The following is a 27,403-nucleotide window of genomic DNA, read 5'->3' on the forward strand; positions in this document are numbered from 1 at the left end:
AAATCTATGACTTTAAATATACAACTAGGAAGTTCAATAACAAAGCCAGTCAGAAAACAACTAGGTATCAAATATACAAGTGATACAGAAGTTTCAAAAGCAGGAGAGGGCTTTGTGAACAAACAGTGTGCTTCAGAAATGACTTCCTGGAGATACCTTAAGAATGGCTTGGGTTTGGGCAGGGAACGTCCTGAGGAGAGAACAGCACACACAGAGGCAAGAATATGTTTTGGAGACAATGATTATTATAGCCCATCTTGGGTAAAAAGCTCCTATGGAGAGGTAAGATTGAGTAACAACATTAGAAAAATAGGATTGGTGAGAGGGCTTTGAGGACTGTTTTTCCACCCTAACAATGAACAGTCTTTAGAATGTTTTTTTTCCAAGTATCACATGAATAGTATTTTAAAAACTTTTCAAAGAGGACAAGAATTATAAATAGGAGATGGCTGCATTCTTACAGAGCCCAAAAGATGTCAGTAACAAGAGATTAGAAAGAAAAGGACAGGAAGAATTATCAGAATCTTTACACCAACATGAACTTTAAATGGATTAAAAATGTAATTTAAAAATTAAACTATGGCTGTTCTAAAATATATATATAGGTATGGGAGAGGGGTTGGGGGGGATGAGTTAAAAGAGGGAAGGGATTAAGAAGAACAATTAGTGGCTACAAAATAGTCATGGAATATAAAATGTAGCATAGGGAATATAGTCAATAATATTGTAATAACTATGTATGGTGTCAGATTTATGAGGGTGACCACTTTGTAAGTTATATAAATGTCTAATCACTATGTTGTTCATCTGAAACTAATATAATATTTATGTCAACTGTAATTGAAAAATAAAAAAATTTTGAAAAGAAATAAATCGCAAAAAAAAAAAATGCCCTAACATAACACATTTGGTATTTAAAAAAAAAAAAAAATTTAGGCCAATTTTTTTATAATCTTGAAATAGAAAAGGATCTCCAAAGTAAGAAAAAAAGAAAAATATTGACAGTTTTGTCTACATAAAAGTTAACATTTATGGTTGTATAAAATATAAAATAAATTAAATTAAAAGACAACTGATAAACTGGAGAAAATGCCAGCTATATATATATTATATATAACATATATAATATTAACTAGGAGTTAATATCCATAATATAAAACCTCTTTACTGAAAAGCACTTTGAAAGAGATGAATAACCCAAAAGACAGAATACATAAAGAACATTAATACGCAATTCACAGAGTAAGCGAAATATTCAAAATATCAAATGACACCAAAGAGAAAGAGGCACTTGCATAAACCAATAGTAAAAACAAAATTTTGTTAATTTAGCAATAAATATCAAATAATAAAATTTGTACAGTTTTTAACCAAATAATTTTACTTCTAATAATTTAGCCTAAAGAAATAATCAGATGGTTGCCAGAGGGGAGGGGCGTTGCGGGGACTGGATGAAAAAGGTGAATTAAGAAGTGCAGATTGGTAGTTACAGAATAGCCATGGGAATGTAAAGTACAGCGTAGGAAATATAGTCAATAATATTGTGATAACTATGCATGGTGCTAAGTGGGTGCTGGAAATATGAGGGAATACTTTAAGCACATGATTATCTAACCACTATGCTGTACACCTAAAACTAATACAAAATAATATTGAATGCAAACTGAAATTGAAAAATAAAATTTAAATTAAGAAATCATCAGGAAAGTGTACATGCATAAAGTTGTTCTTTGTGGTGTTGTGTATAGTAGTTAAAAGTAATAAAAGCTTAGTATTCTATAAGAGGATATTGGTTAAATACATTAAGGTACATCCATTTATTTGGATGTTATGAAATCGGTAAAAATTATTTTGTACATATAGATTTATTAACATGAAAAGATTTCCACAACTCACAAGACAATTATTAAGTTAAGATTACCAAAAAAGTGCCCTGGCTGGGTGGCTCAGTTGGTTGGAGCGTCCTCCTGTACACCAACAGGTTGCGGGTTTGATTCCCAGTCTGGGCCCATATGGGAGGCAACCGATTGATGTCTCTCTCTCCCCCTCTCCCTCTCCTCTCTCTCTAAAATCAACTTAAAAAATATATCCTCAGGTAAGGATAAAAAAAAGATTGCTGAGAAACTTGTATAGTATGATCCCATTTCTGAAAATGTATTTGCAAGTAGAAATGTGAAGCGTCTGGAAGGATGTACACTCCAGCCCTGAGACAGCTGTCTCTGGATGGTGCCCTCACTAATAATTTCTTCCTCTCTTCTTTATACCTGCTAAAATAGACGACGTATTGTATCTGGACACTTTGTATAAAGGACAATAAGGCCATTTTTAGGAGCTAGGAAAAGGATTAGCCTGACTTCAGAGGATGTGGGTGATGAGAGACGGCAGAATTAGGGATGACATGGAAGCGCTGGCCCACGACTAACTGGAGAATAACACTGCAGCTGAAGAAAGGGTGACAACGAGGGAATCTCTTCAGGGTTGTGAAGTTGGGCGTCTCATCCATCCGTGTCTGAGATGGCATCAAAGCCACGTGGAAATATCTGGCACGCACTGTCTTCATTTCTTCAGCCAAAACCCAAGTAATGCATGTTGGGATCAGACAGGCAGCCTGCTGTGCTGACATTAGGGTCCTAGCCTCAACTGGTGGCCTTGAGGCAGGGCAGGGGCCAGGGCGAGGCAAGTGGGGCGTTCACCTCGGGTATAAAATTTAACTGGTGCCCAAATCTCAGAAATCAGGATACGTGATATTTTATGTGGTATTTTAGAATATCAACGTTAACACAAGAGACCGTGATGAACAAAATATCAAAAGTCTAAATAAAGACATGCTCAGTATTACTAATTTCTTCATTCCTTTTGCCCCGTGCTTCAATGTACTCGATATGAAGCTATTACTCATCCCATCTGTATTTAAAAGTTTGATATTTTACTTGATATTGATATTCTGCATTAATCAATTTTTTAAAACATTGCATTAAGATATTACTTATTTTGATTACTGAGTGCATTTGTTGTGCCCCTTAAAGGTTGTGCCTGAGGCAAGTGCCTCCTTTGCTTCACCCTAGTCCCAGCCCTACATAAGAGAAGTGGAAATAAGTTTACCCATGTGTGTTAGTTTTCTAGAGCTGCCTGTAATGAAGTACCAGAAACTGAGTGACTCAAAATAACTATATTGTATCACAGTTCTGGAGGCTAGAAGTCCAAGATCAAGGTGCTGACAGCCTTGGTTCTTTCTGAGGGCTATGCCTCTCTTCTAGCCTCTGGTGGTTTCGGGGAAATCTTTGGTGTTCCTTGGTTAGTAGAAGCATGACCCCAATCCCTGCTTTCATGTTCACATGGCATTCTCCCTGTCTGTGTGTCTGTCTCCAAATTTTCCCTTTTCCATAAGGACACCGGTCATATAGGATAAGGGACCCATCCTGTTCCAGTATGGCCTCATCTTACCTTAAATAAATACATGTGCAATCACCCTATTTCCAAATAAAGTCACACTCTGAGGTATTGAGGGTTAGAACTTCAGTGTATAAATCTGAGGGGAGGGACATAATTCAGCCTATAACACAGTGTTTAATAAATGTTCTGTTTGTTTTAGTCTAGTAATCTTTAGAAGTTTCAACATAGTTAATCTCAGAATCTCTCCTCTTCACTCAGTAATGAACAGGGTTGCCTCTGGCTTCCTTTTGACCACAATCAATTCTGTATCTATCTAGAAACAAGTACTTTGATATAGGCTGAGTAATATGTACTCACCTCAATATTGTCTACTCACCAGTCCATTATTTCTGACTCTTACAACTCAGGCTCTGGAACAGAAGGAAGCAAAGTTGAAAAGTCAGTAAGTAGCATGAACCCTGAGAGCTGTGGGAAATCCTAGAAGGTAACCCCATGCTATCTCCAGTCACACTCATCCTCCACTCTCTATCACTTCCAGTCTTTAGGAAAGAAGGGAAGCATCATGATTTGCATTTTCAGTTTCATCTGACATCACTGGAGTAACAATGACCAGACTTAGCTTAGTGCCGTTACAGACATGATTTCACTTAACCCTCATGACAACCCTAGTTAGTAATACAAATTAGGAAGCTGAGGCTTAGAGCTCACACTGCCAGTCAGTGGTGGGCCCAGGATTTACACCCAGATCTCTCCAACATCAGAATTCTGACATCAGAAGCTCTATTCCATGATGGATATAGGTCTTCCACCTAATTCAGGGCTCTATTAGACCAGAGTAAAGTCAGTCTGACCAGGGTCAGACCACTACACAGAAGACCCTCCAAACAAACCTCACTTCCAGCCTTTTCGGCCAGTCGCAGAGGCTGCCCACATGCTGACCTCCCACCTTCCTTCCAAGTACCTGGAATATAAACTTGGAGCCCTTTGTAACAACACTCTTGCTGAGTCAGTAACTTCCTAACAAAGATGCAGTAACGTACATGTTCTTATTAGGAAACTAGTATATGTTCCCTGATCAGTGCAAACAGTTTTCTTAAAGGTCAAGACAGTGGAGCTCTGGCCATAATCTCACCCAAACTATACTTGAGTACCAGGGGGATTCATTGTGAGCCAACCATTGTGGTGGAGTTCCTCAACTGTGTTTTTACACTGTCTATAACCTATAGGCTTTTCTTCTCTTCCCTCATCAAAATCTTTGCACAGATGGTTTTTCACAAAGAGGGCTTTCAAGGATGCTCTAGAAATGAGCAGAGCTCACAAATGTTTTTCACCCTGATATATTTTAATCTTTTAATGAAAGCCACTTAATGATGTACAACAGATAGCAGAATGTGTGACTCTGTAACTCATGATAATTAATTCAAGGGGTAAACAACTAGAGTATTAAATAATGTTGGCTCAAGGCTGAGCAAAAGGGGGAAAAGGAATGGAAGAAAGAAATGCAAAGCTTGAGAGATCTCTAGCTAAACTGTGGTATTATTCATTTTTTAGGGGATTTTGGGGGGAAAAGAGCAACAAATTTAAGATGGAATAATAAACAAGCCTTTCTTCTTGTTATGCTTGTTTATCGCCATTTTTTCACCACAACAGGATGTCATGAAAAAATGCTTATGGCTATATCTATGCTTATGGGACTAAGGTTCGGGACCTTCAGACCTACTACTGCCCCATCAGCAGCAAGCAAAGTAATGTAATCTATAAATCATTAACATTAATCAGACAAAAATTTGATCTGTGTGTTAAAGGGTATTTCATACTTACTCAATTACGTGTCCCACACTGAATTGTATTAAGCTTTGTTACCACTGAAGTCTGAATGTTGTCGTCATTCAAATCATTGTTTTCAAATTCTCTAGAAAACAATCTTCTGATATTTTCAGGATAGGAGAATAAATGTTTCCTTTTAAAGTAATCTTCTTTCCCATCATCATCGCCTCCTTACAGAGTGTTACCTGTTCCTCCCACCACTATGCCATCATTTCTGAATCTAGTTTGGTCAAATCATAAGAATGCTGTGACATAGATTTGGATCATTTACCACTAACTGCAGTGATTTCCCGGTGCCTGTCAGACTCCAACCTTCCAAAGATGCACAATTTGTCTTTCAAATCTCTTAGTCAAATATAATTGTAGAGTCACTTCAAAGCTTTGAAATAGGGCATAGAACCAAAATTTAAGCATGAAAATATATCTTTGATGTAAAATGTTATTCCTATAGAGAAGACATCTGTTCACTATGTACTGTGCTCACATCTGCTCATTATATTATTTCTGATGGGATATCTGCACCAGACTCAAGAAATAGCCTCTTTCTGAGAACAGTAGATCCATCCTGGGACTGTTCTCCTTGTTACTTAACTCAACCTACTCCTGTTTCCTGTAATTTTTACTTCTTTACTCCCTTTCTTCTAGGATAAAAGAGACATGACTATCCATTTCCAAGGTGGAATATAATCGATAAGAAAGTATAAGTGTACTTAATTTAATAAAAAAAAACTTTGATAAAATAAAATGGAAACTTATACAAACTAAAATAATTCACCATAGAGCATTCATTATGATACAACTACTTATCAAATTACATTTACAAAGATTTTTTTAGTTATTATTGGAAGGGCTATATCTATGTTTATGGGAATAAGGTTCTGGACCTTCAGACCCTACCACTGCCCCATCAGCAGCAAGCAAAGTAATGTAATCTACAAATCATTAACATTAATAATAGGTTCTTTAGAAAAAAATTATATTCATTCTCCCTATTTTGAAGAGAAAATCCTACATTATCATTTAATGAATAAGTACCTTTTTGTTTAATTACATCTTGGTAAAATGGCAATTTTCCCAAACAGAAAATGAGCCAAAGCTTATAGTCTCTATGAGCAGAACCAGCCCTTTCTCCCGAAGTATCAGGTCCTTGCAGAGTCTTCTGGAATATAACATGATAAAAGACAAGAGTCTGGCAGGTAGAATCTTTGAAACTATTATGCAATTCAGTCCTGGAATCATGTGAATAAGTAATGAGATGGTCAGGCCTGGCTCAAAGGCAAACATTCCAGCAAAGATTCATATATAGGTTAAAAACTTTCCATATTTCCTTATATCCTCAAAGTTCAATACTATACTAATTACTGTTAAAACCTTCCATAGTAAGCCTTGGATATAAGAAGATGGGAGAGAAAAATCTCACAATGTGCTTTTCATCTATATTTCTGTGGTACTGTCCTGTTTGGGGAGTGGAGGGTCTCAGCCAGTGGCCTTGTCTTGTTTCTGAGGTATTCTGGCATCTTCTGGATCTTAGCCATTAAACTGTAAAGAGGCCCAAGATAGATAATAACACTGACATCATATCACCAGAGAGGCTACTTAGATCTACATGGGGACTTCCCAAGATCTAGTAAAAAAAAAAAATTAAAAAAAAAAAAAAAAAATATATATATATATATATATATATATATACACATATATATTCCCTATCTTCAGACTTTTGTTGCTTAAACTGAGTTTTAGCATTTCTACTTGAAAGCATCTCTTTTTAAACTTAATCCAGATATAGGAGAGAAAATACATCTGGTACTCTCCCTACTTTAGGCCAACCTTTCTCTTCCCCCCAAGAAGAGAGGAATTGCTAGCAGATTGATAAGGCTCAAAATACTTGTTTGGCCACACTTGAAAGTACATGCGTTCACTGTGCATTTGAAGTGCACAAGGAGCATACACATTCTCTCTTGGCCTTCTCTCTTCTTGGGGTTGGGTGTGTAAATAGACATGGCATTGCCACCAAGGAAAGGCAGGTCATGCCGGATCTCAGGGAGCTGGTCATTGATTCTCACCACTATAACTTGTGGCTGCCCAGAGGGTGGTGACATAGCAAGATCAGATTGGTGTTGGTAGCAGTAGATGGGAGTTCCTCCTTAGGCTTACATGAATGTTTTTGAAATAAACACTGATAAATTAGGGTACAAAGATGACTTTGAGAATCGCCGATATAGGATGTGCAAATGAGATAAACTGACCTGGGTCACCTGTCCTTCACCTTCTCCTCTCCTAGTGTTGAAAGATGAATTGTAACTCAAGGAAGCCACAGGAGTTGTTTCTGCTGGCTAATTAGACCTGAGGCTTACATCTTTACATAAGAATATGCTTTAAAAGTGCACCTTAAGCCTTGGCCAGGTAGCTCAGTTGGTTTAGAGCATTGTCCTGATACGCCAAGGTTGCTGGTTAGATCTCCTGTCAGGGCACATACAAGAAGCAACCAATAAATGCATAAATAAGTGGAACAACAAAATTGGTGTTTCTCTCTCTCTCTCTCTCTTAGTCTCTCTCTCAAATCAATAAATTTAAAACAATTTTTTTTAAGTGCACCTTATTTCTATCCACAAAGCTCAGCTGGAGAGATTACCTCTCACTTCTTTGCATTATCCTCAGGCCATAGCCCTTTTAGAAACTTTTTCCCCATCAAGGCTGTGTGTGTTCCTCATGCCCTGATAACACTAGATAAACAAGACCAGTAGAGCAGAAAATGGGAGACATAATGTGACCGGACTGAGGCCTGTACTCTCCACCCTGTTGCAAGGACTGCCCACTTCCTGGAACGGGTTAGAAAAAGCACAATCAATAATGCATTAGCCAGCCTTTTGAAATTCCTCATGGGTCAGGAGGCATGGGCTTTGCAGAATTTTACACTTCAGAAGTTAACCAATTTTTGAATTTTTTAAAAAGTTAGAGTAATAAGGAAAGCACTTCTTTCTTTTCCAAGAAATTCACTTTAAAATTGGCATCTCACATATAATAATATCACTTATAGGAAGTCCAAAGCTAAAGTAAAAAGAACAATGTTTTCTCCCTAATAATCATCCTACTGATCTTTGAAAATCCTTAGGTACTAATTTTTTTGGAGTATTTTTAAAAATTTATCTTTATTGCTGAAAGTATTACAGATATCCCCTTTTCCCCCACATTGACCCCCTCCACCCAGCTCTCAGAACCCTCCCTTAACCCTAGGCCTTCACCTCTCTGTCCATGGGTTATGCATATATGCATATAAATTCTTTGGTTAATCTCTCCATGCCCCTCCTTCCCTCTGAGATTAGTCAGTCTGTTCCATGCTTCCATGTGTCTAGATCTACAGTATTTTGTTCCATAGTTTATTTTGTTTATTAGATTCCACATACAAGTAAGATCATGTCATACTTGTCTTTCTCTGATTGGGGTATTTTGCTTAACATAATACTTTCCAGTTCCCTCCATGCTGTCCCAAAGGGTAAGAGATCCTTCTTTTTTACAGCTGCATAGTATTCCATTGTGTAAATGTACCACTGCTTTTTTATCCACTCATCCACTGATGGGCACGTGGGCTGTTTCCAGGTCTTAGCTATTGTAAATAGCACTGCTATGAACATAAGGGGGCATATATTCTTTCTGATTAGTGTTTCAGGATTCTTAAGATATATTCCTAGAAGTGGAATCACTGGGTCAAAAGGCAGCTCCATTTCTAATTTTTTGAGGAAACTCTATGTTGTTTTCCATAGTGGCTGCACCAGTCTGCATCCCCACCAGCAGTGTAGTAGGGTTCCCCTTTCTCCACATCCTCGCCAGCACTTGACATTCATTGATTTGTTGATGGAGCCATTCTGACAGGTGTGAAGTGATATCTCATTGTGGTTTTAATTTGCATCCCTTGATGATTAGTGACTTTGAGCATTTTTTCTTATGTCTCTTGGCGATCTGTGTGTCCTCTTTGGAGAAGTGTCTATTTAGGTCCTTTGCCCATTTTTAAATTGGATTGTTTGTCTTCCTTTTATTAACTTGTATGAGTTCTTTATGTATTTTGGAAATTAACCCCTTATCAGATGTATCATTGGCAAATATGCTCTCCCATACAGTGGGCTCCCTTTTCATTTTGTTGATGGTTTCTTTTGCTGTGCAGAAGCTTTTTATTTCGATGTAGCCCTATTTATTTGTTTTTTCCTTTATTTCCCTTGCCCTAAGAGATGTATCAGCAAACATATTGATATGAGAGATGTCTGAGATTCTGCTGCCTATAGTTTTTTTCTAGAATTTTTATGGTTTCACGACTTACATTTAAGTCTTTTATCCATTTTGAGTTTATTCTTGTGTATGGTGTAAGTTGGTGGTCTAATTTTTTTTTTTTTTTTGCACGTACCTGTCCAATTTTCCCATCACCACTTATTGAAGAGACTGTCTTTACTCCATTGTATGCTCCTGCCTCCTTTGTCAAATATTAATTGAGCATAATGGCTTGGGCAGATTTCTGGGTTCTCTGTTCTGTTCCATTGATCGATATGCTTGTTCTTATGCCAGTACCAGGCTGTTTGGATCACAGGGGCTTTGTAGTATAACTTGATGTCTGGTATTGTGATCCCTCCTACTTTATTCTACTTTCTCAAGATTGCTGCAGCTAATTTTAATGAATAATACCTCCCTCCCACCAGCAATAAGTCACATAATATTGTGATTCTGAGAAAATGTTGTTCAAATATGAATGCATCTGAATATTAAAATTTTTAAAGTGAGAGTGAAACAAGTGTATTCTAAGATACTAGTATGATTATATTCATTGCTGCTGCATTTTTGAAATGGAACACTCCTGGAATCAACCAAAATATCCAGTACATCCACAAAATAGTATTAATTCTGCCCTCTGCTTTTTTATTTTTACCTAAATTTTATATCCTGAAGAACTTCAAGCCATTTGGGAAAATCTCCAAGACATATAATTTTTAAAAAGAGGATAGCATGATCCCATTGGTATAAGTTTCTTAAAGTGTGGGCACATGTATATGTGTGTTTGTATGAGTGTCCTTGGAAAGGTTTATTTATTCATTCAACAAATATATATTATGCCTTCTTATGTGCCGGCCACTGTTCTTTTCTAGATAGTATGGAAAAGACAAAGTTCTTATTCTCATGGCACTTACTTGTAAGTGGAAGAGAAAGATAGTAAACAGATAAATACTTAAAGCTAGTGATCAGTGCTATAAAGAAAGTAAAACAGCCTGGCCGGGCGTGGCTAAGCGGTTGAGCGTCCACCTAGGATCCAGGAGATCATGGCTCAATTCTGAGTCATGGCACATGCCTGGGTTGCGGGCTCGATCCCCAGTCGGGGGCATGCAGGAGGCGGCTGATCAATGACTCTCTCGTCATTGATGTTTCGGTCCCTCTCTCCCTCTCCTTTCCACTCCCTGAAATCAATAAAGATATATTTAAAAAGAAAAGAAAGTAAAACAGACTAATGGACAAACTGCATAAGATAGGCTGAGGTAAGACCGAAAAGCCATCCAATGCAAGACCCTCGGACAGCGCAAAGCCAGTGTGGTGAGATATGTCTACAAGAGATGGTAGAAAAAGTTGAAGCAGGCAGGGCTAAATCATGAAAAGTCTTTAGATTGTGTAAAGAAGTTTACATTTTATTGTATATGCAGCAGGAAACTGATGAAGCTGGGATTGGGGGTGGGGAAGGGAGGTGACCCAAAATGACTTACATATCTTCAAAAAGTGCATGAACATTCCCCACACTCCACCCAGGATATATTAGAAACACCTAATATTGAGGAAGAAACTTTTTCTTCATTGTTTTATTATTTTTTTTATCGCTATTAAATTTACTGGTTAATATGAACATATAAATTTCAGGTGTGGGTTTCTATGTTACAAGATCTGTGTGCCCACTACCCAAAGTCATATCTTCTCCCATCACCATATATTAAGACCCCCTTCTCCCCCACCCCCTTCCCTCTGGCAACCACCACACTGCTGTTTGTTTCCACGAGTTTCAGTTTTATATCCCTCATATGAGTGAAATCATACGGTTCTTAGATTTTTCTGACTGACTCATTTCACTTAGCATGATATTCTCAAGGTCCATCCATGTTGTTGCAAATGGCAGTGCTTCATCTTTTCTCATGGCTGAGTAGTGTTCTATTGTGTACATGTCCCATATCTTCTTTATCCAGTCCTCTATCATAAGACATTTTCAACCTCACTAGAATTAGGGAAATGCAAATCCAAACCACAAGGAGATACCACCTCACACCTGTTATAGTGGCTGTTATCAACAAGACAAGCAATAACAAGTGTGGGAGAGGGTGTGGAGAAAGGGAAACCCTCATTCACTGCTGGTGGGAATGTCAACTGGTACAGTCACTATGGAAAGCAGTCTGGTGATTCCTCAAAAAATTAAGAATAGAGCTACTGTATGACTCAGTAATCCCTCTCCTGGGCATATACCCGAAAAGCTCGAAAACATGTATTTTCAAAGATATATGCACCCCTATGTTCATTGCAGCATTATTCACGGCTGCCAAGGCATGTATTTTTTTAACTATGTGCAATATATTTGAAAGTTTTAACGTAAAAAATGGGCTAAGACTATAAGGTAGCTAGCTAACACTGAGAATATTTGTTTGCATCTTTGTTTAATGTGTGATACTTTTATAAAACATAACTGTAATGTCATCACTCCTCACCAGACTTTGAGCAAGAACAATGTCACATTAATATTAACTAAGATCTCCAAGCTTCTAAACTCCCCACCAATTCAGGTGGAAATTACTTTAAGTTCCTCCCTCTCTTCTAGCCCTATTTGAATTAACTACTTAATCTCTCTGAATTCTAACTTGGGTTTCTGTAAAGACAGAAATGATACCTTCTTGGACGTAATGAGTTAATGCAGAGAGAACTGAAACATATTGAAACTACCTGGAAGTTAATGAAGAACAGAGAGGCTCACTGAAGTGGGATAAGACCTGAACATCTTCATTTTATACAAAACTGCCAGGTGATTCTGATACATACCCAAGGTTGAAAACCACCAAGTTAATATATTTGCCCAATCCAGCACAATTCCTGGCTATGCAATTCCTGGCTATGCAGGCCCTAATAAAAAAGGATTTGCTCTTCACCTTTCCCTCTTCTGCCTGAACTACAGACTAGCTGGCTTCCTTCCATCTCACCAATTCTGAAATTAAATTAACAAAATGAAAATTAACAGAGGTAAATGTAAGATCTTGCATAAATAATTAACTAGTCAGTTGTATAAATATTGAATATTAAGTGCATGATTTCATCCCTTTTTAGAATTTGCACATGCATGAGATGAGTGGGAATTGTGTGAGACCCGATCCTTTCAGTCAGCAGCAGTGATTGTACTGGGTCTGCTCCAGCTTCCCTCTGTCCCACTGACATGGGACAGTGATGACTTGTGTCCAGACTTATCCAAGCGGTTAGCAGTGTCTCCCCACACCTCTGGCTCACTCAGCCTCCCGCTGTGCTCACCGTAATGGAGCCCCTGCAGTTCCTGTGTCCCGCTCAGACCTGAAGGGACTGAGGCTCTGGCTCTTCTCACCACCTCAGCTCAGAAGAAGAGCTAAGGGATCTGGGTTCCCCAGAAGAGGGGCCAGATAAACAGAGCTCACAGTTTGGAGGAGGTTACATCTTCTGAGAGATGAGACACAAAAAGGAGCCAGCAGATAAATCCCTTGCACTCTGGGTCTGCCCCCTACTCTCTTACCCATTTTCCTACCCCAACCCAACCACAATCCCAATATAGAATCAATGGTTCCATCAATCAGCCTCTAGAGCTATCCTCAGGTCCTCCAAACTCACCAACTAGAAGCGAGTTATTACAACTGGGCAGGTGAACTCACCCTTGGTCATGAAATGCAATGGACAAGGAGGATTCCATACTCCCAGCCCTGGAATTACTAGAGGCTATGGAATGGATCTACAGAGAGATTTCCCAGAAAACAGAAACAGGGTCTGCTATTGGCAGCAATTTCCTGACACCACAGACAGCCTTTGCTACTCTTGATAAACAGGGTTTGATTACTTGCTGTAGACCAGTGACAGCTAGGTGTTTTTTTACTCTGTCTCTTTCCAAATGGTAGCTTATATTGTAGTTTTTCCTGCTACTTCCTAATCATTGCATATGGTTGTGTTAAGAACCAACAACTTTTATTTTAGTTATATCACTTGGCCTTGGCAAAACACAAGAAGACCTGAGAGGAATGAATATTACCCAGATATCTTAGACTTTGAGAAAAGAATAAAAGGGTTATATAAATGGAAAGAAAAAATGTAACATTGGGTACCAAAAAGGTGGACTATGAAAATTCACTTCTATTAGCATGATAGCTGCACTTTTGGTTCCTGTACCTTTGCTTGCAATAGCTGTTTTAATTTTTTTTGTTTTATTTATTTTGATATTTGACAGCATGAAAGGTATAAAGCAATATGTAAATGTTAACTTAGTTTGCATTTTTATGACTACCAGTGCATTAAAGCATATTTTAATATATTTATATGTTGTTTGGATTTGCTCTTGTTAAAATGCATATTCATATCCTTTGTTTATTTTCTATTGAGTTGTTTGTCTTTTTTATCAAATTGCCCTTTGGTCTGCTCCCTACTTCCCTATCCACATCCCTTTCCCCAACCACAACCACAACCACAATCCCCATATTGAATCACTCTCCTCATATTATAGTTATTAACCCTTGCTAAGTTTATCATCTGCTTTGCAAATATTTGTTCCAAATCTACTGATTGTCTGCAGACATTGCTTAGAGTTTATTTTGCATACAAAAATTTTAGTATTTATATTCTCGGATATGTCAGTTTTTCAAAATAGCTCCTAGGATTCTTTTTAAAATTATTATTAGGGTCTTTCTCTCTCCCTAGAGTGTATATGTTGTTTCCTAGCTTTTTCCTAAAATTCTTAACATTATAATTTTTATATTTAAGTCTTTCAACTGTAATTTACTTTTCTTTTTTCTTTTTTAATCCTCACCTAAGGATATTTTTTTCCATTGCTTTTCAGAGAGTGGGGGAGAGAGAGAGAAATAATGATGTGAGAGAGACACAGATTGGTTGTTCCACAGGTGCCCCACCTGGGCCAAGGATCAAGCCAGCACCAACTGTTAAGTAAATCTTTTCTCTCAGAAATGAAATACTCTTGTCATATATTAAATTTTCATGTTTCCTGCTATAAGTCTCCATGAATAATTTGTCTACTTCTATGCCAGTTCCATATTCTTTGGTCTTAGTGGCTTTATACAATGTTCTTGTACCTAGGAAGTCCCCTCACTATTCTTTTGGATACATTTCTTGTTTAAGATTCTTTTTCTCTTCCAACTGAACTCTAAGGTCATTGTGTCCAGTTTCCCAAACAAATCTAAGATGGTATTTTAATTGGAATTGTATGCAATGTATAGATTGATTTGGAAATAATTAGCTTTTTTATAATTAAATCTTCTCATCCAAGAACATGGTATGCCTTTCAATTTGTTCTGACCTTGATTTTGTGTTGAAATGATATAGTTTTATTCATGCAGAGCCTTCATTTGTTTTGTTAATTTTTTGGTAAATTGATTGTGTTAGTGGTATCATAGAGGCTGACTACCTTTCTCTACCTCATGTGACTCGTTTTGGCCAAAAGGAGGAGACAGAAGTGACAAAATGTTAGTTCCAAGCCTAGGCCTCAGTATATCTTGCATGTTTCTGCTTGTTCTAGTGTACCTTTTGCCACAGCCATGAAAAGAGCTTCCTCTAAAGCCCCTTCAACCTAGAGACAAGCCCTAGAGCAGAGCCACTCAGCTAGTCCAGCCAAGAATTGTGGGTGAAAATATCTGTCAGCACAGCCCATGCAGCACAGTCCTATTTGCCATTCCCATTGTACTCTTGTGAGGAAAGCAGTTCCCTGCTATCTCTGCTGTGACTTATACCATGCACATCAAGTGCAACCAAGCTGTTTTGACCAAATTAGACCAGATATTCTTCTCTATCTATGCTAAAGGCAGGCATGATAGCTGAACATTAGAAAGAGTTAGTCCTTTGAGAAGCTTGGAGCAAAACTCTGTCCAATAGGGATGTACTGTATCAGATGGTAATGTAGCAACACCCTCTCTTCCTCTTGTTAATGATGAAGTAATATGCACACAGAGTGGGTCATCACAGCCATTGTATGATAAACAATTGCTCAATTTCTCCATTTAGCTTGCTTGCATGCCAATTTTAAGTGCTGACTATTCTCTGGGTTTAACCTATGAATGTCAACTAATATATAAATATCTCTGAACTTTTATTTTCCAGCAACAAAAATAATAACTGGTGTGTTTTAGTGTTTACCATTAAAACAAAACAAAACAAAAATAATACCAAAGAAATACAGTATTTTATATTACTTATGTGTCTTATTTTATTAAATACTAATAAACGAATTTATGATTTAGTTATTATTGTTTCCCTTTACAAGTGAAGAAACTGAGGTTTAGAAAGGTAAAATAACTAGTTCAGTGTCATATAGCTTGGAAGTGGAGAAAATGAGATATAAATCCAGACCTGCCTGTCCCCAAAGATGGTCTTCTATGCCGCTACAACAGTGGTTCTCAAAGTGTGGTCCCCAGACAGCAGAATCAGCATCACCTGGGAATTTGTGAGAAATACAAATTCTTGAGTCCCATCCAAACCTACAGAATCAGAAACTCTGAGAATGGGGTTCAGGAATCTGTGTTTTAATAAGCTCTCCTCACCGGGATTCTCATGCCTGCTTTAGTTTGAGAACCACTGCACTATACCATACCATCTCTACAAAATAATTTTAAAAGAATGACAGAATTCTGTGAACAGAAATGATCTGAAGACTTCCTGAAGAAGATGTACTATAAGCTGCACTTTCAATGATGGAAAGGATCTATGTGGGTGTAAAAAGGAGATGGCAAAAACTAAATACTTGTCCCGCAAGATCCAGCAACTGAACTCCTTGATGTTTACCCAAGTGAGCTGACAACTTATGTTCACACATAATCCTGCACACAGGTAGTTATAGCAGCTTATTCATAATTACCAAAATTTGCAAGCAACCAAGATGTCCTTCAAGTAGGTGAGTAGATAAATAAACTGTGGTATATCCAGGCAATTGAATATTATTCAGTACTAAAAATAAGTGAGCTATCAAGCCATGAAAAGACATAGAGGAACTTTAAATACATATTAATTAATAAATAAATAAATAAATAAGCCAATTTGAAAAGGTTAATTAACTTACAGTCGTATGACTCCAACCATATGATATTTTGGAAAAGACAAAACTGGAAACAGTAAAACAGTCGTGATGGGCAAAGAGATTTTTAGGGCAGTGAAAATACTCTGTATAATACTATAATGATGGATACATGCCATTATATTTTTGTCCAAACCCATAGAATGTACAACATCAAGAGTGAACCATAATGTAAACAATGAACTTTGGATGGTTATGATGTGTCAGTGGAGGTTCATTAATTGTAACAAATATACTGCTCTGGTGGGGAATATTGATAATGGGAGAAATTATGCATGTACAGGGCAGCGCATATATGGGAAATCTCTATACCTTCCTCTTAATTTTTCTGTGAACCTAAAACTCATCTTTTTTTAAATATATCTTTATTGATTTCAGAGAGAGAAAAGGAGAGGGAGAGAGAGATAGAAACATCAATGATGAGAGAGTCACTGATCGGTTGCCTCCTGCATGCCCCCGACTGGGGATTGAGCCCATAACCTGGGCATGTGCCCTGACCGGGACTTGAACCCCGATTGCCTGGGTCCTAGGTTGACGCTCAACCGCTGAGCCACGCCCAGCCAAGCTAAAAATCATCTTAACTGAATAAATAAATGGAAGTACTAAATGCCAAAAGTACTTTGCCTAGGAAAGTTCAAAATCAAAAGTGATTATTTGGGTGGAAAGATCAAGACCAGCTTTCATGGATGAGGAAGCCATTAAAAGAGGCCATAAAGAATGGTTAAAATTTGAACAAAGAGCAAAGGAAAGGATCGTCTAGGTAGGTTTCTCAAGCTTGGCCTAGGGATGTTTTGGAAGAGATCATTCATTGTCATGGGTGAAGGCTGTCCTACAATGTAGGATATTGAGCAGCATCCCTGGACTTCACCCACTAGATGCTGGTAGCACTCTCCAGTTGTGACATCCAAAAAGTCTTCAGACATTGCCAAATGTTCTTGGTAAGGGGAGGAGGGAAAGGGCAAAATCAACCCTGCTTAAGAACCACTCAAAGAACCAGGTGAAGGGAATAGCATGTGGAACAGCATGCAGACAAATAGCACAGGGCATGGGAATCATTTGTTTGAAATGGTAATGTAACAACTATTCATTATGAACGTCAAAGCTGGAGAGTAATAAAGTAATGAATAGGAATGGTGGCATTAGAAAAGGCCTCTCTGACCACAAGGTTTATACTTTTGGTTTTAAACTTTGGGGTATATTCTGTGAACAAAGAGGAAGTACTGAAAGCCTTTGATCTGGGAACAACAGGTTCAGAGCACTAAGATTGTGAATAATGTTGTTTGGAGAGGATTAAAGTGACTGGGATTAAAATGACTGGTTAATATCTTTGGTGAGAGAATTTTAAAGGGTTGTCATATAGTTAAACCATTTATGCTCAATATTTTCTTTGTCAAAGTTTATATATGTGTGATATACTTGATAACAAAATCTTTTTCTTAAAAAGTTTATTTTTTTAAAAACAGGATGGCACTGTTTCTAGCATTTACTCCTGTTTTCTTTATCGTACTGTGATCTCTGAAGAAAGTGACAATTCTCAGCTCAGAACTGGCACACATAGGTACTCAATATACTTTGTTCAATGACTAAAAATTTTGACAAAGGATAATGAAATATACATTTTGTTGGATAACGAAATATACATCTTGTTCTTGGATTTAAGTGACATTGATTTTTTCACTTCTGCATTATCTATGTACAGTAATTACATTTGAATTTCTTGTCTTTAGATTCTATCCCTGGACTTTTAAACCCCTCAGCACAAAACATTCACACTATTATTTCACATGGCTCTCAACATAAGTGCCATGTGCTTCTGTAGCACTGTGATAATAATATGGCCAATAGTGCTCAATTAGCTTTAGTAACAAGTAGATAATTGCCTGAACAGATGAAATGAAAATTATATCATATGAAAAAGAAAATAATATATTTTGTAGGATATGTGATATACTTAACTTATTAAAATCTGATGTGAACACAAATTTAATAAGTGAAGATTATAAGTGGAACTCCTATTCTAATTTATACAATGCTAAAATGTTAAAATTGTTAATTATCTTCTATTAGAGATAGTCCTATTGATGCAGATCACATAGTAGAAATGAAATATGTATATTTTTCATGGCAGCGATGCCTTTGCTATAATTTTGATAAGCATATCTTTAGGTATATATCAATACATAAATAATATACGTTTAATTTATATTTCTCCCAGAAAGAATCACATGACCTGAACATTTTTACCCAAGTGACCTTGAGTGATAAAAGATTTTCCACTGTGACAAAATGTCCTCTCTCTCCCAAAAGTAACTGGAAAATGAGAAACAAAACCCAAACATAACTTAATCAAGGCATATTTTAGTCAGATGTAAATATGGAGTCAAATATTTCACATTTTGTTTTGTTTTGTTTTAAAGATATCTTTATTGATTTCAGAGAGAGGAAGGGAGAGGGAGAGAGAGAGAGAAACATCAATGATGAGAGAATCGTCATTGGTGGGTTGCCTCCTGCACGCCCCACACTGGGGATCGAGCCCCCAACCCGGGCATGTGCTCTGACGGGGAATCAAACCGTGATCTCCTGGATCAAAGGTCGATGTTCAACTGCTGAGCCACACCTGGCTGGGCTCACATACTTTTTGAAAGACACCACAGACTTTTTAAAGAAGATGGTTATTTTATTAATATGTAAATATATATTATGACTTTCTGCAGGATATTTTAAAAGTGAGGTCTAATTTTATTGAATCCAACCTATTGGAAAAGAAGTAGTTCAAAGCCAAGATGAAAAAAACAAAATAAAAAAGATAGGGATAAATATCTGTGGAATTTTAGATGCTTTGAGCCAGCATGCAGAGGCTATAATAGCCCATGACTTAGGACAGAGAAGTCCTGTTTACAGTAAGTAAGAAATGTAGCTAGTCAAGGTTTGTAATCCCTCCCCTTGAGTGTGGACTGGATCAGACATTTGCTTCTAACAAATAGATTATGACAAAAGTGGTAGCTTATCATCTGAGAATAGGTTACTTGAAGATGGTAGTTTCTGTCTTGGATGTTCTCTCTCACTCTCACAGATATTCACTCTGAGGGAAGTCAGCTGTCATGTTAAGAGAAGCCCTTTGGACATACATAGCAAGAAACTTGAGATATGGAGAAAGGAACTGACCAACAGCCAGCAAAGAATGGAAGCCCTCAGTCCAACATCCCAAAAGAAACTGAATCTTGCCAAGAACCATGTGAATGAACTCAGAAGTGTATCCTTCCCCGGTCAAGTCTCAGATGAGACTGCAGCCCCATCTGACAGCTTAATTGCAACATCACAGGAGACTCAAAACCAGAGGCATCTAGCATCTCTGACTCACAGAAAGTGCGAGATAATAAATGTTTTTTAAGCCACTAAATTTTAGGGATAATTTGTTAAGCAGTGATAGATAACTAAAACAAGGAGTGTTTCGCAGTCCTGCCAAGAAGCCAAAATAGGACTCAGAGTTATAACTTTGCACTGGTTCAAAGGTTGGAGAAACATATTTGTGAAGTGTGCAACTCAGAGAATTGATTCTTAGACAAGAGATAAGATCTAAAGATCAAGGGGTAATGATGGCAGAGAAGGCTGGAACAGATGGATCCAGGTTCTAAATCCCTTTCAAGTAACCCAGTAAAGTTTTAGTTTTGCTCAATACATGCATTGAAATTTCTTTGTAAATAGAAGCATTTAGTTGTACCTGGAACCAACTATTCTAGACTGTGTTTAAAAAAAAAAATCAGAGAAGAAAATGGAGAGCTATCAGAGAAAAAAATAAACCAGAAAGAGATCTGTTTCAAAGAGCTTAGCTTTTGAGAAAGTTCCCTACTTGGGGCTTGTAAAAAATAAAATAAAACCCAAGATCCACTATAGCACCTATTCTGTACCACAATTTCTAGTTTATCTGCCTTCTGTACCAGACTATGAGAAATTTAGGTAGAAATTGGGACAATTTATATATGTATTCTAACACATTTTTCAAGGTATAGAACGTAGTAGGCATTCAAGTATTTAGTGAATAAATAAATCAATGAATAAATAACTCTAGTGGAATAAAGTTCCTTATATGACAATGCATATTGAACTTATCAGACTACACAGGGATGGGATATCTCAGTTTCAGAGATAACTAAGGAGTTTCTGGTTCAATTTAAGGTGGTATAAGCTCACTACACCCTAATATCTCATGGTGATTACAACTAAACTCCTGAAACAAATACAAAAAGCAGTATCTGAGGACTCTGAAAATAAATAAGAGCTGGCATATTAGGGGGAAAACTCAAAACTCAAAGAACAATCTGTACAGCAGAGCTTCCCAGCTTAGACTTGAAGGTAGGCCAAATCCTGTAACCGTGCAGCAGGTGTGGACATGAAAATCTCCAAGAGAAAACTCTCTGATCAGAGGACGAAGTAGCAGCATGCTTGATGGAATGGGAGAAATCTCTTTGTATTGTGTTTTTTCCATTTTCTCTATCCCAGCCTTCCCCAGAGCAAACACCAGTGTGAGGGCAGTGACAATTATGGTTGAACAGGCTCCTAAAACCCTGAGAGAAAAAGCCCTTATCTCCAGCCAGAAGATGCAAGAAAGGGTCTGCTTTCCACCCCAAAAACCATGGGGGAAATCCAGGATATTTCTCTCTCTCTGTTTTCTCTTGCCCCCGTGCCCCAGTTATGGGAAGTGCACAACGGTGTGGGAGGCTAAAACTCTAAGAGAAACTACAGCTTTCTAGTCGGGGACTGGAATAAGGAGTTCTTGGAACTGGGGAAATCACAGGGGAGAAAGCTAAAGGAGAATCTTTCAATCCGTATGTCCTGTAGGAACCCACACAATCTTAGGCACCCCGGAGATACACATGCAGAAAAAGAGACCTAAAACAGCACAGTGAAGGCTTTAGAACTGAACTACAGTATAGACCCCCACCCAGGTCCCAGACTGGCACCCAGTGGGATAAAAATATCCATAAAGACTTACAAATGGAACCACTGCCCACAGAAGACAGTCAGGATTCACAGTCTGAACCTAACCAGGCTGACTGCCTGTTAAAACAGCAACAAAATCAACTATTTCTAGAGGATTTTTATAGGACCCAGAGGCTCAATGAAACATTCAAAAGGTTCATGATAAAATCTAAAATTCTAGGCATACAAAAAAACAAGAAAATCTAAATAGCTCTTAAGAGAAAACTGCAATCAACAGATGCCTGGAAGCAAGTGGAAAGATTAAAGAATATAGAGGTCTCCTGTAAATCTATAATTATGCAGATGTATTTTATTACATCAGCAGTTTCACAAACTAAGAACCCTGAGTTGACTAATAATGGATAAGCCTCTGGGCAAAAAATAAGAAGCCCTATAAATCACCATAACTGTGAAGTGGGCTCAGGTACACTCACACCCCACAGAGCCAACAGCACACGCTGAGGTCCAGCCTAGCTCCAGAGTTTGTCCACTTGCCAGCTCTGTAACCATGGTGAAGCTGTGCTTAAGTAACTTCTTGGTGCCAGTTTCTTAATGTGTGAAATGGAGATAACAGTACCTTACATGAAGGTACTTAAAAGAACCTGTTGTGAAGATTAAGGAAGTTAAAACATATAGAGCACTTAGAGTGGTTCTTGGAAAGACCTCAGTGCAGAAAAGGAGTCCATTGGATTGTCTGTGTGCTCTTGGGCTTGCTCCTTCCTTCTCAGCCTCTCCTAAGCTCTTATTATGTACTAAATGTTTATACTTCATTCCATTTTAATCCTCACATCTGTGAGGATTAAATAATAGGTACTATTATTATTTGCATTGTTCAAATAATGAGAAAATTGGATTGACTTACTTTTCATATGCACATATTCACAAATGTATACACACACATCACCAATTAGGCCACCAACATGTTTTGCCTTTAGTTGTGAGTCTTCCTGTCTTCCTGGGTAGTATTTTATATGTCTAACCCATCCATTCTATGTTGATTTTATAGATTAAATCTCAAAGGAAACCCTAAGTTTGCTTATTTTAAAATTTCTTGAGTGGCAACCCACTTGTTACCCCATATACCACCTACCTGACCATTGATTCCCTTTCCCCTTTATGTTATTTTATAGGCTTTTTGACCCCTCTGGATCCAGCTCCTTTAGTGTCCTGATAGGCAAACCATGCTTCATGTGCGGAAATCTGGTCCAACTGGGTATTTACTTCATCTGGGGGTATGCATTCTTGGAGGCAGTGTGGGGACAGTTTTCAGTAGCCATTTCATATTGTAATGACAGAAGCATAGTATTAATAGATATCTCAGGCTCTTCCTGGCATTAGGAAGCAGAACTGAATCCTTTGGAATGTTTTCTTTAAAATAAGTTGATCAATTTTTCTGTACTTAATGCCAATGGCTGTGTCAGCATTGCTGATTCGAGGCTAATTACATGATTTCATAGCTATTCTGGGAAAACATGAACATACTGGAAATAGAATGCGGGAGGGTATGAGAGTGTGGACCAAAAAATGGAGACGAGCCAAACTGTTAATGACTTCCATGCTTCTCAGCAGAAATCATTTCTCATGGTCTCTGTTGATATAGTTAGAATCTGGGGATGACAGATTTCCAACCATGGATACTTAAGACATGATCACAAGAAGTCATCTCTTCCTATAACTAAAAAGAAAATCTAAGGTCTACTTTAAAATAAATAATTATTATTCAACAAACATTTTATTGACCAAATTTTTGCATTGGTTCCCTATGAAGGAAGTATAGTAGAACTCATACAAGAATAAATTAGATGTAAGGATTCAATAACCTCGGAAAGTCCTTCAAAATTTGTAAGTGGGACAAAGAGGTAGAAGTTATGGAGCGATGAGAGCAGAACTATTCATGAGGGTCAAGGAACTCAGAATAATCATTTTGTGTGGCTCCTTCCCATGCCAACATTTATGTACAAATAAAATCAGTTAAAATTACATTATATACATTGTAAAACACAAATTGTTGAATCCATTATCAATCATTATATGTGAGAGAAAACCTGATTCAAACTGGCTTTAACAACAAAAAAATCTGTCATCAAAGACTTGGTTTCTCTCTATCTCTCCACTCTGCCTTGCATAACATAGGTTTTATCCTCAGGATCTATGCACTGCGCTTTCTGGGAAGCTTCAGGGTTTCTCTGCTGGTGGGAGTAATATGGCTATAATAAAACTCATTTTACGCCTTATGGCTCAAAATCTAGGACCAAAGAGATATCTTCTTTACCATTTTCCACAATTGCTTTTTTTTCTTTACCTTTCTTTTAACAAGATAACTCAGCAAGTGTCACTTTAAATATTATTGTTCTGATCCAGTGATGCACCAATGTCTGAAACAATCACTGTGGTCAGATAGATGGGATACACAGATTGGCTTAAGTCAGCATGGCCCACATGTTCTGCAACAGATGTGTGATGTACCCAGCTCTACATTCATAAACCTCCAGGCCTCGATTATCAGACCACTTCCTCCTTCTGTGATGTTTAGTAACCCTTTGGGGGACTTTGAAGACATCCTGACAACTGTCTTCCATTAGGACCAACCAACTCACTAAAGAAGTTCTAATAACTTTGGACGTCAAAAGAGAAGGGTTTGCTATTTCAATTGCTACTCTGTCCAGATACATCTGTTCTCCTATGTGAATTACCCAGTTCAGCAGTCAGCTCTTCATACCAAAGAATCATGGGAAAGACTGTCCTTGTAAGGCCGTATTTCCTCCAAAGAAATAGGTTTCTACTGGTTTATCTTTGTATAATTTGTACTCTGAACAAGCTGAGGATCTGTATCTCTTGATCCAAAGAAAGTCAGGCATGTTCACTTTCAACTTTCTAATAAGTATAACAAAGAAAGAAAGAAAAATGGACAAATCATAAGGGTACAGCTAAATAAATTTCATTAGGTAAACATTGCAACCAGCATCCAAATCAAGGTACAGAACATGGCCACTAGCCCTGAAGTCTCTTCTCATGTCCCTTCAGTCACTTCACCCTTACCCACTGACACTAATTAGTATCTTGTCTTCTAGCACCATACATTGTTTTTGCCTGTACTGGCTTCATCTAAATGGAACCACATAGTATCTACTCTCCTCTGCCCAGTTTTATTTAGTTTAACATTATGTTATTTTATGTAGTTATAGTTCCTTTCATTCTTACGTTTACATTGTGAGAAAGAAAAATAACTGATGAATTTATCACTTCACTTAGAGAAATATACAGGATGGGCTTTCAAGTTATATAAGGTTCTTTCAAAGCTGTAGTACAAAGTTTGATTCCAGAGCTCCAGGAGCCTTCCAGGTTGTGAGATGGTAGTAAGTGCAACTCACTCTGATCAGATCCTGATAGTAATAGCTAACACTTATTAAGTGCATTTAGAAACTGTACTAAGTGTTTTACAAGAATTATTTTAACATTATGTATCTTAGATGAATATATCTTAGATGAAAAATATCTTAGATGAATTTCCACTACTTTAAAAATAATGCCTGTAGTTTCAAGGATAACATTTGATTAAATTCATCAACACGTTAAAGGACTTGTAGACTTGGTTTGCATCCTATAGTGGACATTTCCTCTTCTGTCCTCTTATAGGACCACAATGTTCACTCCAACATTCTTCCTCTTCCATTCATTCCATGTGTTTTATGGATACACATGGATGGGTTTAAGCCAAGCAGCACACCCCATCACCTGGTCACAGTAATTAATTCAGGAAGGGCACATGATCCAATTCAGGTTAATGAAACAAGAGATGTTTGCTGCCCGGCCGGGTGTGGCTCAGTGGTTGAGCATCAACTTAGGATCTGGGAGATCGAGGTTCGATTCCTGGTCAGGACACATGCCTGGGTTGCGGGCTCAATCCCCAGTCAGGGGAGTGCAGGAGACAGACAATCAATGACTCTCTCATCATTGATGTTTCTATCTCTCTCTCTCCCTCTCCCTTCTCTCTCTGAAATCAATGAAGATTTTTATTTTTTTTTAAAAAGAGATGTTTGTTGGAGGCTTTGGGGAAGAGAACATTCTTGCTCTCCTGCTGAAGCTGCTTGAAAAGATACTCTTGATTATTCCAATCGGTGGGGTACGTGGATGTTAGGCCTAGAACGGCTACCATAAAGGAAGTCAGCCTGAGGATTAAGCCAAGGTATGGAGGAAGGAAAAACCAAGAGAATCACTGATGAGTAAAGAGCCTTGGAGTCCTATGCCTGGAATACCTTTTCAGCTTTTCCACTGAAAACACTCCATAACAAAGTCTCAAGATCACAATAGCATAGCTATGTAATGAACCTACCCAACAGACACTTGCAGTAATATCTTTCAACCATCATCCACTTAACTGCCCTGCTAGAAAACGAATGCTCTCTATTTCTTCTGTAAAACATACTAAAGTTCTCGTCACACTTCACAGTCATGGCTAATACTCTTCTCCTTTGTGCCCACACACTTCTATTCCCATTAGTTGAAGTATATTGTCATCATGTCAGTTGGGTTTGCTCAAACCTATTTGCCCCAGTTGGGATTATCATTGTAAATATGTAATCCAAATAAATATGACAAAAATCAGTGAAATACAAGTGAAAAGCAAAGTCATTTCAATAAAAACTAAGTTAAATGTCTTAGAAATGCTAGGTAATAGAATCAAATCATACTGTCTATTCACTTCAGTGACTCAATAAAGGTGAATCTCTAAGAACTATTTTCATCGAATTAGGTGTTAGCCAGGCACTCCAAAAAATAGGTGAAAAAATTTCAGTAACATAACAGCTTTCTCTAAATTCACTTCACAAGTGTTTTAAACTTTCCATCTTATTTTAAGAAAACAAAACTGAACGACATAAGTGATGACTATTGTGTGTACACCTGAAAGAGGTTACAAAATTCCAACTGTGAGACCCATATGCAAAATAAATAAATAATAAATAAAGTCCATGACTCTATTCCAAAAGTTTGATGAATAAACATACATTGTTATGTTTTAAATTTGAATTACATATTTAAAATATTAATTTTTAAAGAGTCTCTGAAGAAAAAGAAAAAAATTTTAAGAAAAGATTCTCAGTTTTTGCCACATTGCTGATTAGCTAACCAACTACCAGTCCCAGTTGTGTCAGGCAAGAATTGTTCAAAAACAAGTAAAGCTGCACAGGGTAGCTGTGACCCCAATAAGTACTGTGGGCTCAGAATGAGATGTGGCAAGAAAGAGTGGATTATCATAAATAAATCCAAGCTTATACTGGAAATGATGATGGCTTATAGAGTCATACTGTCTTTATTTTATATGTTTAAGAATTGGAATAATGTCTCTTTCATAACAGGTGATCAAAAAATTCTTGTTAAATGTTTTTCCTGGAAGTATGCTATTTTGATTGAGGACTGCTATTTCAGCAGCTGGACATTGCTAAATCATGGTAATGATGAATCATCCCTTATGTTATACTCTAAAGGATCCGAGTATAATACCTTTTCTTTGTTTTTATCATCTATTTTATGTGTTTATCTTTCCATTGATTCATATCCATTAGTTAAATATTTGAGTTAAAATTTAAGGTTCTGGGATAGGTAATTTTCAAAATAACTAAGATAAGATAGAATAGAATGTGAAAGAAATACAGTTCTCTTAGGAGTAATAGTTCTAACAGGAGTAATTGCTATTCCTGTTCACACTTTTGGCTGGTTATCTAGTTACAAATATATTTGGACATTATTTTCTTAATACATTACTAAAACATATCTTTAAAACCTATACTTCTCAAAATATTTATCTATACTTTCTATCTCTACTTCTTCATCCCCTCACACATTTCTCAACCCCTTAGAATTTAGCTTCTGCTCTATCATTATCATCAGCTG

The 27,403-nt window shown here is 37.4% G+C and overlaps 1 long non-coding RNA gene across 2 annotated transcripts in view; it reads right to left on the minus strand.

Annotated features, from left to right (window-relative positions):
- Nucleotides 1-3,380: 3,380 nt before the first annotated feature.
- LOC107541688 (uncharacterized) overlaps nt 3,381-27,403 on the minus strand; it is a 46,299-nt gene continuing 22,276 nt past the window's right edge. For both annotated transcript variants that reach the window (XR_015715206.1, XR_015715205.1), the window contains exon 3: nt 3,381-3,803. This is a non-coding gene — a long non-coding RNA (uncharacterized LOC107541688). The remainder of the gene's footprint in view (nt 3,804-27,403) is intronic.

The sequence above is a fragment of the Miniopterus natalensis genome, chromosome 10 (genome assembly GCF_054644295.1).
Source record: "Miniopterus natalensis isolate mMinNat1 chromosome 10, mMinNat1.hap1, whole genome shotgun sequence".
Classification (NCBI taxonomy): domain Eukaryota; kingdom Metazoa; phylum Chordata; class Mammalia; order Chiroptera; family Miniopteridae; genus Miniopterus; species Miniopterus natalensis.